The 14,789-nt window shown below is 40.5% G+C and overlaps 1 non-coding gene across 1 annotated transcript; it reads right to left on the bottom strand.

Annotated features, from left to right (window-relative positions):
• Nucleotides 1-11,012: 11,012 nt before the first annotated feature.
• Nucleotides 11,013-11,085, bottom strand: trnas-gga (transfer RNA serine (anticodon GGA)). Its single transcript has one exon. It is a non-coding gene; the product is annotated as a tRNA-Ser (tRNA).
• Nucleotides 11,086-14,789: the final 3,704 nt, after the last annotated feature.

Raw genomic sequence — 14,789 nt, 5'->3', positions numbered from 1 at the left:
TACTGCATGAAATAATAACTTAGACATCATGAATAACACACCTCAAACAAAGGTAAGATCATGGACTGATAGAAAATTTGTGAACACTGTGAGCATGACCCTTTGAGGCTGAACGATGCTGTGACTGAAGATGAAACAGATGTCAGACAGTTACTGGTGTGTACCAAAAACCAATGGAGGAAGAAGAACGGAGAGGGGAGGGTGTACAGGTGTGAGGAATATAAGGAGGGTAAGGAGGTGCAAGGTTACTAAGAGCCCTGAAGATGAGGAGGAGAATCTTGTAATGAATGCGGCATATGATAGGCAGCCAGTGCAGTTGGTGAAGAACAGGAGTGATGTGATTTGCTGAAGAGGGAACTGACGAGAATGACGGTGCTAGTGGGTGTGAGAAACAGGCGGAGATAGTTAATGTTGCGTAGGTGGAAGTATGCTCACCGAGTGATGTTGAGTCAAAGGATAGGATATCTACCACCTCTTCCGGCTGAACGCTGAGGCATACTGAGACCATTGTCGGTTAGGAATTGCATACTCTAGGTTCGACTTAGCTGTTTAGATGTGTATTAATAGTCTAATCTCACATTGACAAAGCTCATAGTCCGGTTTCTGAAGCTGCATGTAAATGTGCTGACAGACAGATGTTCATTGACGTCATATATACAGCAAGGCTGATTAACTTCTTCAGATTGATCAATTAGGCAATGTTCTTGTGTTCTTATTTAAAAAACTAAATTTATATTTTATACTTAATACCATTTATACGTTCATTTCATTATTATGATAAATAATAAATCCAATGCAATTTTAGGTTTACTGCATAATTAACCTCAAGCATTATTTACAATAAGTACAAATTAAACCCAAATCTAAACTTTCTTTTAATCATTTATGAGCTGGTTCCCCCCAGCAACATTGAAGCAACATTGATATGTCTGTTTCCCCCCTCAGAATCTTTTGCCTGGAACACCCTGCAAGGATACGACACTAGCCAGCTGAGTGATGACCAAATTAATCTTTAAATCGCTCTCCCAAACTTGCACGCTCTTCCCTATAGTTAAGGTTAAAGTTAAAAACACACTAACTACACAACTTTGCCTCAAACACAGCACATTATTGTTTCATCAAAATTTTTTTGCCACTAGTCATTATTGTTAAGTTCTCCCACTCCGTTTTTTTTTTTTTTTTTTTTTTTTTTTTTCAGGCAGAGCAGCTCCTGAGCCAGCACTTGCCAGACAACCACACATCAATCATGGGTTAACTTTCATAAATACTGCTTATAATCAATCAATAAGTAATGATATTAAATATGAAATAAGGACACATGCCATGTACAAATAAAATGAGTAAAGTTTGGCAGTAAAATGTACAGTGCTTTTATTGATTTGCAGCTCAGATTGTTTCCGCTGTGCAGTATTTCTGCAAATAGTAAGAGACTCTTCCTTAAAAACACACAAAAGCATATTGACCCTTTAGCTACAGATGTGTCGGTGTTGACACATTTGCACAACTGAAAAATATACAATGTAATGTGACAGCTTTGATGTTGCTTTTTCAGCCCATATATGCTTATTTTGGTAATTTCCCTTGGGCATTTAAGGAAGCAGGTGCCTAAAAGGAAAGCACAGTAAAACAGAGCTGAGTTTGTACCAGAAAGAGAATCTTCCCAGGTCACTTTTTATCTTGATGATGAGGAGCAGACATCCTCAAGTGCCTTTTGAGCTGGGAAGGGGAGAGGCCATGGGGATGCTGGAGGTTCTGGTGATACTGTCAGAGACCTTTCTTTTTTCTTCTTTTTTTTTCTTTTTTTTTTTTTTTTTTTTACAAAATAAGAGACAAAGATACATAAATGTTTTTGTCCATATTTTAATATGGTTTTAATTTTACGTGTATCCTGTAAACTTGATTTAAATTTAACAGAAGTGATTTCCCTTCACTGAACCTCTGAAATCCAATTTCATTTTAAACTCCTTTCTTTTCATATAACATGCACTAAATATAGGCCATGTCCACACGTAACTGGGTATTTTCAAAAACGAATCCCCCCAAACCCATGCCAAACCCATAATGGGCAGTATTTTCCAGATGTAAAACCCGTGTCAGCCAACCAGAATGAGCCCCCGTCATTCTGCTGTGACATTTAAGAACCGGAAACTCCGTTTACCAGCGTCTACACGAAACCATGAAACTGGAGTTTTCCAAAATCCTGGAGTTTTTAGAAAACATTGTCTTCGGTGACGTAAATCTGTTTTGTGTGGACGACAGGCGTAAACGCATACAAATAAATGCGTTTTCATAAATACCCGGCTACGTGTGGACATGGCCATAAAATAACTCCCAAATAGTGAAAGTTCCAAGTATTCCATAAGGTCCAGGCAGTATTTTGAGTCAGATGTTAAAGGGTGAATCAGCTAAATGAAAGAGGCAAATACAGCGATGGCCAATGAGCAACAGAAACAAACATAAATCAATCTTCTTTACAACCAGATCATTTGTTTCAGTCATCTTTAGTTACTCTGTGTATTTTAGACTGCTCTTCTTTTCTTAGTGTCATCCTCTCATTCTAACCTTTCTTTTGTTGCTTGTGCGTGCTCACATACTCATTTCATGCCTTCAACTTTTCCCACCTGCTGTCTTCTACTCAATAATCATATCTAAGTGCCAGTGACATTTTACTGGCTCATTTCCCACACATGAAAGTAAGACATAGATCAGAATGTAGAAACACAGAGGGACCAATCAGGGAAAAAAAACAAAAAACATATTGTATGGCTTCCAATCACCAATCACAGCAAGTGACCTTTTATAGCGACTGACTCTTCTCCTTAGATCCATGCCCTGAGCGGGGATTGAGACAGCGTTTGATCTTTTAAACACTACGATGCTGCAGACGGTGGTGTAATTACAAGCACAGGAAGGGGCCATTGATCAGGAGCAAGAGAAAAGACAGCTGCACTCACACGCACTTCACAAGTTCAATTATTCATGCAATTTAAGGAAAAAAAAAAAGAACAGAAAATCTAAAGTTCATAAAGCTTCAATGACATTTGTTAATATTGAAGTGCGAACAAACCAAATTCAATAATACACACATTACAGAGAAGTGAGTTTTGTGTTTTTAAAAAAGGAGAGAAACTCTATATTTCAATATTTTTTCATCACTTATTTCAAATTTACATGAACACATACAGTACTCAGAACCCCAGCTCATGCTACCTAAGCTTTCCTTACAGCAGGAGCACAGGTTTAAAAAAGAAGCAAGCAAAAATAAACTTCAATGCTGGTTGTTGTTTTTTTCTAACTTAGGCATGGAAGGTGAGCATGCATGCATGTGTGGGTGTTTGATGTTTTAGCCCTTTGTCTTCTGTACTTTTTGTTTATCTTAATCTTCCTTAGTGTCTATTGGTCATGGATATCCTGTGTTCCAGTACTCCTTGAGTGTGTGTTTTTTGTTAAGTATGCGTGTTTAGCACTTACTGTTCGGTTTTGTAGTTCCTGCTTCCTCTGTGTCTGTTTAGTTTTACCTCCTGTCCTTGCCTGTTTCCCTCCTTTTTTGATTGCACCTCATTAGTTCCACCTGTGTCTCTCTGCCACACCTGTTACTGGTTACCCTGAGTGCATATAATCTCTCTGTTTCCTCAGATTTTGTAAAGAATTTTTTTTCTTGCTTTCTTTGGAGCAAAAGTTGTGAGTAAGGCAATGTAATTGAGTCAATACTTCAAAATGTCTGATATAAATGAAGTTTTCATAAGTTCATGCAGGACACAGAAGTCATCCGTCCAGCTGCTATCAGCTGACAGGCTGATGACCGAAACACTATTCCCTACCCCACTCAGCCAATCACAGCTGGTGTGTAGCAATAAGGCAGTGCATTTAAATACATCTCGACTCTCACCTATCCCTGCTACACTTATGCTAACCACACTATGCTGCTGTCTTGAAGTATTACCGCCTCCACCCAAGCCTCCTCCTACTAAGTCTCCATGTTTGCATCCTGTAGTATGTATGAATGTATTAACCCATAGGGGATTTATCTTAAGCTATGTGGCTAACCCAGGGAGTAGTCTGACAAGCAGAGCTTTAATGCCAACAATAACTTTATTTCCATTTGGCAATAAATGGTTCAAATGTATGATAAGAGAGTTTCTGACTTAAATAAATTAATAAATAATGCACACAAACACAGATATCTGTGTTTTTATCTCTTTTCACTACTAATCTTCATCAGCTGGCATGGTGCTGTCAGAGACCTAGACCTAAATCAATTGGGTCCTATTTGACCCAACCTGAAAGCTAAGAAGTAGATATTTAAAATAATCTGTAATTAATATTGGCACTGATAATCTCATTTTTAAGTGTGGATTACAGTCAAGCATATATCTACATAGGAGACTTTTTCAAGATCACTTTCAAACTCCTCACAGCCTCTTTAACTAAATCTTTTTTCATGCTTTCACACACCGAGCCTCCATCCAAACAATCCTTGTCAATTTCAGTTAGGGATGGGAAACAAAAGCCATACCTACACCTTAATATTTCACATGCCTCCTTTGTAGGCAGCACAATGAATGCTTTTAAAATAAACATTACATCAAAGGGCTAGGAAAGTTATAAAAACAAGAGTGTGAAAGAAGAATGCAGTACAAAAAGCAACCTCCACAACGAACAAAAATAATCTCCATATGTTTATGTGTTGGCAAAAATACATGGATGAAAGGTTGTGTTTCCATGAGCTCATCAGTATGGGTGTCTGGAAGCTTTTGGCTTTTAGACAAAGGCCAGTCTTTGTTGGGAGATTTATGAAGATCAGGGCAGGCACAGCTGGATGTTTTGCTTTAATATCGGCTGTAAATACCAAGGCAAGACCCTACTGAAGCTAAGCAGTGACAAATTCAAAGGATTTTAAAACCCTGAAAGATGTTATCAAAGTCAAAATATGAAATGAAGCAAGCTCTGATACAATTTTATCAATATTAATTAGAAAATGTAAATTATTACAGGGGAAGTTAACCACTCATTGACTTTCTGGGAGATTGTCTGAGCTTTATTGTTTCCAGTATTCAAACTAATTTGGAAGGTGAAGTTTCAAGACTGAGAAGAACAGCACACAGCTCCTTGATTCACACTGTGATAGTTGAAAGAGGACAAGCTTGGTGAGGTTGAAAAAGCTTTCACAAGGGAGGATTGCAATAGAGTTTGGTCTCAATACAATGCCCATGATGGAAACATTGCCTTCAAGCAAAGCCCAAAGTCCAAACTAGGGGCCCTTAGATGACCATGGGAACCTGAAATGGACTGGTCAAAACCAAGAACAGAAAACTCTTTCTGACATCATGGGCTCTCAGAAAATGGACTTCAATGTGCCTGGCCTAAGGACAGTTTGGCTGGAAGTTGGACTCAAAGTGCCTTTCTGTTTTTCAAGCTTCAAAGATTTTTGGTCACTTGGCCAACTGAGAATACAATTTGAAAGACACATGTGTACAGGCATTGCTTGGCTGCCGAAACCCAGGATTGAACCAGTAACCTTTAGATATTCACACTAAAGCTCTCCCAACTGAGCTATTTCGGCTCCTTCAGCTCCAATCAGATACAAGTGAAAAACCTCATGGACATGTGTGCCACCTTTCACACTGTGATAGTTGAAAGAGGACAAGCTTGGTGAGGATGAAAAGGCTTTCCCAAGGGGGGGATTGCAATAGACTTTGGACTCAATACAATGCCCATGATGGAAACATTGCCTTCAAGCAAAGGCCAAAGTCCAAACTAGGGACCCTTCAATGACCATGGGAACCTGAAATGTACTGGTCAAAACCAAGAACAGAAAACTCTTTCTGACATCATGGGCTCTCAGAAAATGGACATCAATGCGCCTAGCTTTAGGACAGCTTAGCTGGAAGTTGGACTCAAAGTGCCTTTCTGTTTATCAAGCTTCAAAGGTTTTTGGTCACTTGGCCAACTGAGAATACAATTTGAAAGACACATGTGTACAGGCATTGCTTGGCTGCCGAAACCCAGGATTGAACTAGTAACCTTTAGATCTTCAGACTAAAGCTCTCCCAACTGAGCTATTTCGGCTCCTTCAGCTCCAATCAGATACATGTGAAAAACCTCATGAACATGTGTGCCTCCTTTCACACTGTGATAGTTGAAAGAGGACAAGCTTGGTGAGGTTGAAAAAGCTTTCACAAGGGAGGATTGCAATAGACTTTGGACTCAATACAATGCCCATGATGGAAACATTGCCTTCAAGCAAAGCCCAAAGTCCAAACTAGGGGCCCTTCAATGACCATGGGACCATGAAATGGACTGGTCAAAACCAAGAACAGAAAACTCTTTCTGACATCATGGGCTCTCAGAAAATGGACTTCCATGTGCCTGGTTGAAAATAGGATACAAAGTTCCTTTCTGTTTTTCAAGCTTCAAATGTTTTTGGTCACTTGGCAAACTGAGATTACCCAGTGAAAGACACATGTGTGCACGCAATGCTTGGCTGCCGAAACCCAGGATTGAACCAGTAACCTTTAGATCTTCAGACTAAAGCTCTCCCAACCGAGCTATTTCGGCTCCTTCAGCTCCAATCAGATACATGTGAAAAACCTCATGGACATGTGTGCCTTCTTTCACACTGTGTTAGTTGAAAGAGGACAAGTTTGGTGAGGTTGAAAAAGCTTTCCCAAGGGAGGATTGCAATAGAGTTTGGACACAATACAATGCCCATGATGGAAACACTGCCTTCAAGCAAAGCCCAAAGTCCAAACTAGGGGCCCTTCGATGACCATGGGACCATGAAATGGACTGGTCAAAACCAAGAACAGAAAACTCTTTCTGAATTCATGGGCTCTCAGAAAATGGACTTCCATGTGCCTGGCCTCAGGAAAGTTTGGCTGGAAGTTGGACTCAAAGTGCCTTTCTGTTTTTCAAGCTTCAAAAGTTTTTGGTCACTTGGCCAACTGAGAATACAATTTGAAAGACACATGGGTCCACGCAAAGCTTGGTTGCCGAAACCCAGGATTGAACCAGTAACCTTTAGATCTTCAGACCAAAGCTCTCCCAACTGATCTATTTCGGCTCCTTCAGCTCCAATCAGATACATGTGAAAAACCTCATGGACATGTGTGCCTCCTTTCACACTGATAGTTGAAAGAGGACAAGCTTGGTTTGGTTGATAAAGCTTTCACAAGGGAGGATTGCAATAGAGTTTGGACTCAATGCAAGGCCAATGATGGAAACATTGCCTCCAAGCAAAGCCCAAAGTCCAAACTAGGGGCCCTTCAATGACCATGGGAACCTGAAATGGACTGGTCAAAACCAAGAACAGGAAACTCTTTCTGACATCATGGGCTCTCAGAAAATGGACTTCAATGTGCCTGGCGTCAGGACAGTCTGGCTGAAAATAGGACACTAAGTGTCTTTCTGTTTATCAAGCTTCAGAGGTTTTTGGTCACTTGGCAAACTTAGATTACTCAGTGAAAGACACATGTGTGCACGCATTGCTTGGCTGCCGAAACCCAGGATTGAACCAGTAACCTTTAGATCTTCAGACTTAAGCTCTCCCAACTGAGCTATTTCAGCTCCTTCAGCTCCAGTCAGATACATGTGAAATACCTCATGGACATGTGTGCCTCCTTTCACACTGTGATAGTTGAAAGAGGACAAGCTTGGTGAGGTCCAAAAAGCTTTCACAAGGGAGGATTGCAATAGACTTTGGACTCAATACAATGCCCATGATGGAAACATTGCCTTCAAGCAAAGCCCAAAGTCCAAACTAGGGGCCCTTCGATTACCATGGGAACCTGAAATGTACTGGTCAAAAACAAGAACAGAAAACTCTTTCTGACATAATGGGCTCTCAGAAAATGGACATCAATGTGCCTGTCCTCAGGACAGTCTGGCTGAAAACAGGATACAAAGTTCCTTTCTGTTTTTCAAGCTTCAAAGGTTTTTGGTCACTTGGCCAACTGAGATTACCCAGTGAAAGACACATGTGTGCACGCAAAGCTTGGTTGCCGAGACCCGGGATTGAACCAGTAACCTTTAGATCTTCAGACTTAAGCTCTCCCAACTGAGCTATTTCGGCTCCTTCAGCTCCAATCAGATACATGTGAAATACCTCATGGACATGTGTGCCTCCTTTCACACTGTGATAGTTGAAAGAGGACAAGCTTGGTGAGATTGAAAAAGCTTTCACAAGGGAGGATTGCAATAGAGTTTGGACTCAATACAGTGCCCATGATAGAAACATTGCCTTCAAGCAAAGCCCAAAGTCCAAACTATGGGCCCTTCGATATCCATGGGAACCTGAAATGTACTGGTCAAAACCAAGAACAGAAAACTCTTTCTGACATCATGGGCTCTCAGAAAATGGACTTCCATGTGCCTGGCCTCAGGACAGTCTGGCTGAAAAAAGGGACACAAAGTGCCTTTCTGTTTTTCAAGCTTCAAAGGTTTTTCGTCACTTGGCCAAATGAGAATTAAATTTGAAAGACACATGTGTGCACGCAAAGCTTGGCTGCCGAATCCCAGGATTGAACCAGTAACCTTTAGATCTTCAGACCAAAGCTCTCCCAACTGAGCTATTTCGGCTCCTTCAGCTCCAATCAGATACATGTGAAATACCTCATGGACATGTGTGCCTCCTTTCACACTGTGATAGTTGAAAGAAAACAAGCTTGGTGAGGTTGAAAAAGCTTTCACAAGGGAGGATTGCAATAGAGTTTGGACTCAATACAGTGCCCATGATAGAAACATTGCCTTCAAGCAAAGCCCAAAGTCCAAACTAGGGGCCCTTCAATGACCATGGGAACCTGAAATTGACTGGTCAAAACCAAGAACAGAAAACTCTTTCTGACATCATGGGCTCTCAGAAAATGGACTTCCATGTGCCTGGCCTCAGGACAGTCTGGCTGAAAATAGGACACAAAGTGCCTTTCTGTTTTTCAAGCTTCAAAGGTTTTTTGTCACTTGGCCAACTGAGAATACAATTTGAAAGACACATGTGTGCACGCAAAGCTTGGCTGCTGAAACCCAGGATTGAACCAGTAACCTTTAGATCTTCAGACCAAAGCTCTCCCAACTGTGCTATTTCGGCTCCTTCAGCTCCAATCAGATACATGTGAAAAACCTCATGAACATGTGTGCCTCCTTTCACACTGTGATAGTTGAAAGAAGACAAGCTTGGTGAGGTTGAAAAAGCTTTCACAAGGGAGGATTGCAATAGACTTTGGACTCAATACAATGCCCATGATGGAAACATTGCCTTCAAGCAAAGCCCAAAGTCCAAACTAGGGGCCCTTCAATGACCATGGGACCATGAAATGGACTGGTCAAAACCAAGAACAGAAAACTCTTTCTGACATCATGGGCTCTCAGAAAATGGACTTCCATGTGCCTGGTTGAAAATAGGATACAAAGTGCCTTTCTGTTTTTCAAGCTTCAAATGTTTTTGGTCACTTGACAAACTGAGATTACCCAGTGAGAGACACATGTGTGCACGCAATGCTTGGCTGCCGAAACCCAGGATTGAACCAGTAACCTTTAGATCTTCAGACCAAAGCTCTCCCAACTGATCTATTTCGGCTCCTTCAGCTCCAATCAGATACATGTGAAAAACCTCATGGACATGTGTGCCTCCTTTCACACTGATAGTTGAAAGAGGACAAGCTTGGTTTGGTTGATAAAGCTTTCACAAGGGAGGATTGCAATAGAGTTTGGACTCAATGCAAGGCCAATGATGGAAACATTGCCTCCAAGCAAAGCCCAAATTTAAAACTAGGGGCCCTTCAATGACCATGGGAACCTGAAATGGACTGGTCAAAACCAAGAACAGGAAACTCTTTCTGACATCATGGGCTCTCAGAAAATGGACTTCAATGTGCCTGGCGTCAGGACAGTCTGGCTGAAAATAGGACACTAAGTGTCTTTCTGTTTATCAAGCTTCAGAGGTTTTTGGTCACTTGGCAAACTTAGATTACTCAGTGAAAGACACATGTGTGCACGCAAAGCTTGGCTGCCAAATCCCAGGATTGAACCAGTAACCTTTAGATCTTCAGACCAAAGCTCTCCCAACTGAGCTATTTCGGCTCCTTCAGCTCCAATCAGATACATGTGAAATACCTCATGGACATGTGTGCCTCCTTTCACACTGTGATAGTTGAAAGAGGACAAGCTTGGTGAGGTTGAAAAAGCTTTCACAAGGGAGGATTGCAATAGACTTTGGACTCAATACAATGCCCATGATGGAAACATTGCCTTCAAGCAAAGCTCAAAGTCCAAACGAGGGGCCCTTCAATGACCATGGGACCATGAAATGGACTGGTCAAAACCAAGAACAGAAAACTCTTTCTGACATCATGGGCTCTCAGAAAATGGTCTTCAATGTGTCTGGCCTCAGGACAGTTTGGCTGGAAGTTGGACTCACAGTGCCTTTCTGTTTTTCCAGCTTCAAAGGTTTTTGGTCACTTGGCCAACTGAGAATACAATTTGAAAGACACATGCGTGCACGAAATGCTTGGTTGCCGAAACCCAGGATTGAACCAGTAACCTTTAGATCTTCAGACTTAAGCTCTCCCAACTGAGCTATTTCGGCTCCTTCAGCTCCAATCAGATACATGTGAAAAACCTCATGGACATGTGTGCCTCCTTTCACATCGTGATAGTTGAAAGAGGACAAGCTTGGTGAGGTTGAAAAAGCTTTCACAAGGGAGGATTGCAATAGAGTTTGGACTCAATACAGTTCCCATGATAGAAACATTGCCTTCAAGCAAAGCCCAAAGTCCAAACTATGGGCCCTTCGATAACCATGGGAACCTGAAATGTACTGGTCAAAACCAAGAACAGAAAACTCTTTCTGACATCATGGGCTCTCAGAAAATGGACTTCCATGTGCCTGGCCTCAGGACAGTTTGGCTGAAAAAAGGGACACAAAGTGCCTTTCTGTTTTTCAAGCTTCAAAGGTTTTTGGTCACTTGGCCTACTATGAATACCATTTGAAAGACACATGTGTGCACGCAATGCTTGGCTGCCGAAACCCAGGTTTGAACCAGTAACCTTTAGATCTCCAGACTAAAGCTCTCCCAACTGAGCTATTTCGGCTCCTTCAGCTCCAATCAGATACATGTGAAAAACCTCATGGACATGTGTGCCTCCTTTCACACTGTGATAGTTGAAAGAGGACAAGCTTGGTGAGGTTGAAAAAGCTTTCACAAGGGAGGATTGCAATAGAGTTTGGACTCAATAATATGCCCATGATTGAAACATTGCCTTCGAGCAAAGCCCAAAGTCCAAACGAGGGGCCCTTCGATAACCATGGGACCATGAAATGGACTGGTCAAAACCAAGAACAGAAAACTCTTTCTGACATCATGGGCTCTCAGAAAATGGACTTCAATGTGCCTGGCCTCAGGACAGTTGGGCTGGAAGTTGGACTCAAAGTGCCTTTCTGTTTTTCAAGCTTCAAAGGTTTTTGGTCACATGGCCAAATGAGAATTAAATTTGAAAGACACATGTGTGCATGCAAAGCTTGGCTGCCGAAACCCAGGATTGAACCAGTAACCTTTAGATCTTAAGACCAAAGCTCTCCCAACTGAGCTATTTCAGCTCCTTCAGCTCCAATCAGATACATGTGAAATACCTCATGGACATGTGTGCCTCCTTTCACATCGTGATAGTTGAAAGAGGACAAGCTTGGTGAGGTTGAAAAAGCTTTCACAAGGGAGGATTGCAATAGACTTTGGACTCAATACAATGCCCATGATGGAAACATTGCCTTCAAGCAAAGCCCAAAGTCCAAACGAGGGGCCCTTCAATGACCATGGGAACCTGAAATGTACTGGTCAAAACCAAGAACAGAAAACTCTTTCTGACATCATGGGCTCTCAGAAAATGGACTTCAATGCGGCTGGCCTCAGGACAGTTTGGCTGGAAGTTGGACTCAAAGTGCCTTTCTGTTTTTCAAGCTTCAAAGGTTTTTGGTCACATGGCCAAATGAGAATTAAATTTGAAAGACACGTGTGCATGCAAAGCTTGGTTGCCGAAACCCAGGATTGAACCAGTAACCTTTAGATCTTAAGACCAAAGCTCTCCCAACTGAGCTATTTCAGCTCCTTCAGCTCCAATCAGATACATGTGAAATACCTCATGGACATGTGTGCCTCCTTTCACACTGTGATAGTTGAAAGAGGACAAGCTTGGTGAGGTTGAAAAAGCTTTCACAAGGGAGGATTGCAATAGACTTTGGACTCAATACAATGCCCATGATGGAAACATTGCCTTCAAGCAAAGCCCAAAGTCCAAACGAGGGGCCCTTCAATGACCATGGGAACCTGAAATGTACTGGTCAAAACCAAGAACAGAAAACTCTTTCTGACATCATGGGCTCTCAGAAAATGGACTTCCATGTGCCTGGCCTCAGGACAGTTGGGCTGGAAGTTGGACTCACAGTGCCTTTCTGTTTTTCAAGCTTCAAAGGTTTTTGGTCACTTGGCCTACTATGAACACTACTATTAAATTAAATTAGATGACAAGTTGTCAATAATCCACTTTAATAGCAGAAGTCTCTATACGAACTTTAGCAATATCAAGGATTATCTTCATTCATTTTCACATCCATTTAGCATTATTGCTATCTCAGAAACTTGGCTTAACGAGGAAAAAGGAGTGGACTTTGAGCTCAATGACTATGAACTTTCATATAATAACAGACAGTCTAAAGGTGGAGGCGGGGTGGCAATATATGTCCATAGAGACTTCAGCTTTAAAGTTGTCGAGGCTATGACTGTGGTAGTTGAAAATGTTCTTGAATGCATCACAGTTGAGATCTGCATAGACAATGGAAAAAATGCTATTGTCAGTTGTATATATAAAACACCAGGCTCCAGTGTTGATGTTTTCAGAGAATGGATGGAAAACATGTTTATGAGCATAGTTAGTAAAAATATTTTTATATGTGGGGATTTTAATATTGATCTGTTGAATCCCAGCAATCACAGAAGTACTGAGGACTTTATTAACGCAATGCAAAGTATGAGCCTCCTGCCTACAATCACTAAACCCACCAGAGTCACTTCCCATAGTGCTACTATTATTGATAACATATTCACCAATGTAATTGACAATAAAACCAATGGAATATTAATCAGTGATATCAGCGATCACTTGCCAGTGTTCACAGTAATTGATATGAATTACAGAAACAAGGTTGATAATCATATACAGTTTAGAAGAAGAAGGAATGAAGAATCACTCACTGCTCTAAAACAGGAATTAATGACAAATGGCTGGGATAATGTTTATAATGCAGCAGATGTGAACAGTGCATATAATGCGTTTGTTTCATTATTTTTGTCGTTATATAATAAACATTGTCCCATTATGGAATATAACAAAAGGCAAGTTTACAATAATTGTCCTTGGTTAACAAAAGGTTTGCAGAATGCCTGTAAAAAGAAGAATTCCATGTATAAGGACTTTATAAGACAGAGAACTGAAATGGCAGAAAAAAAATATAAAAAATATAAAAACAAGTTAACTGCTATTATAAGAATGTGCAAAAAACAATATTACCAGAGTAAATTTAATGAAAATAAAAACAATATTAAAGAGATTTGGAATACCCTTAACAAAATCATTAGAGAAGGGGCCAAACATAACAATTTGCCTAAATATTTTATGATAAATGACTCTGAGAACTTTAACTTGGAGGAGGTGGCAAACAGCTTTAATCATTTTTTTGTTAATGTAGGTTCTGATCTGGCTAAAGAAATATCTGATACGAGGCCAGATAATGAGCAAATGAAAAAACTGTGGAATAACCCGTGCTCAATGTTCATCAGCAAGGTGGAGGAAACCGAAATTATTGAAATACTGAACAAATGTAAAAACAAAAAGTCATCCGACTTTAATGACATTGACATGTCATTACTTAAGGTGCTTGTTGAAGGGATTTCGAAGCCACTTACACATATATGTAACTTATCTTTCCAAACCGGTTCATTTCCTGATCAAATGAAAATTGCTAAAGTCATTCCATTGTACAAATCTGGGAGCAAACACAGCTTCACCAACTACAGACCAGTCTCACTCCTCCCTCAATTTTCTAAGATACTGGAGAAACTTTTCAATAAAAGACTTGATGGATTCATAGAAAAACACAACTTGCTTGCAGAGAGTCAGTATGGGTTCAGATCTAAAAGATCAACCGCACATGCAATAATACAATCAACAGAAGAAATCGCTAATGCAATAGATAAACAACAATATGTGATTGGAGTATTTATTGATTTGAAAAAAGCATTTGATACAATCAACCATAAGTTACTGTTTGATAAACTGGAGAGATGTGGAATCAGAGGCATTGTATTAGACTGGATCAAAAGCTATTTGAATGGCAGAAAGCAGTTTGTGAAGCTGGGTAACCATTGCTCATCTTGCTTGGACATTGCTTGTGGCGTCCCTCAGGGTTCGGTATTGGGACCCAAATTGTTTATTCTTTACATTAATGAAATCTGTCAAGTGTCTGAACTGATGAAATTCATTATTTTTGCTGATGATACTAGTATTTTTTGTTCCAGTAATAATTTGAATCAATTGCAGCAGACAATCAACAAAGAACTGAAGAAATTAAAAGCATGGTTTGATTATAATAAGTTATCTTTAAATACGAGCAAAACAAAATTTATGTTATTTGGGAATCACAGAGTTAACATGCAGGTCCAGATAGAAATAGATGGGGTTGAGATTGAAAGGGTGCATGAAAACAGATTTCTAGGGTTGGTCATGGATGACAAGCTTAGCTGGAA

Source organism: Halichoeres trimaculatus, unplaced genomic scaffold (assembly GCF_033239565.1).
Source record: "Halichoeres trimaculatus isolate MK-OKI-2021-1 unplaced genomic scaffold, fHalTri1.1 fHalTri1_scaffold_16, whole genome shotgun sequence".
Classification (NCBI taxonomy): domain Eukaryota; kingdom Metazoa; phylum Chordata; class Actinopteri; order Labriformes; family Labridae; genus Halichoeres; species Halichoeres trimaculatus.
Note: the sequence above shows the minus strand (reverse complement) of the source record. Positions and strands in the feature narration are given on the sequence as shown.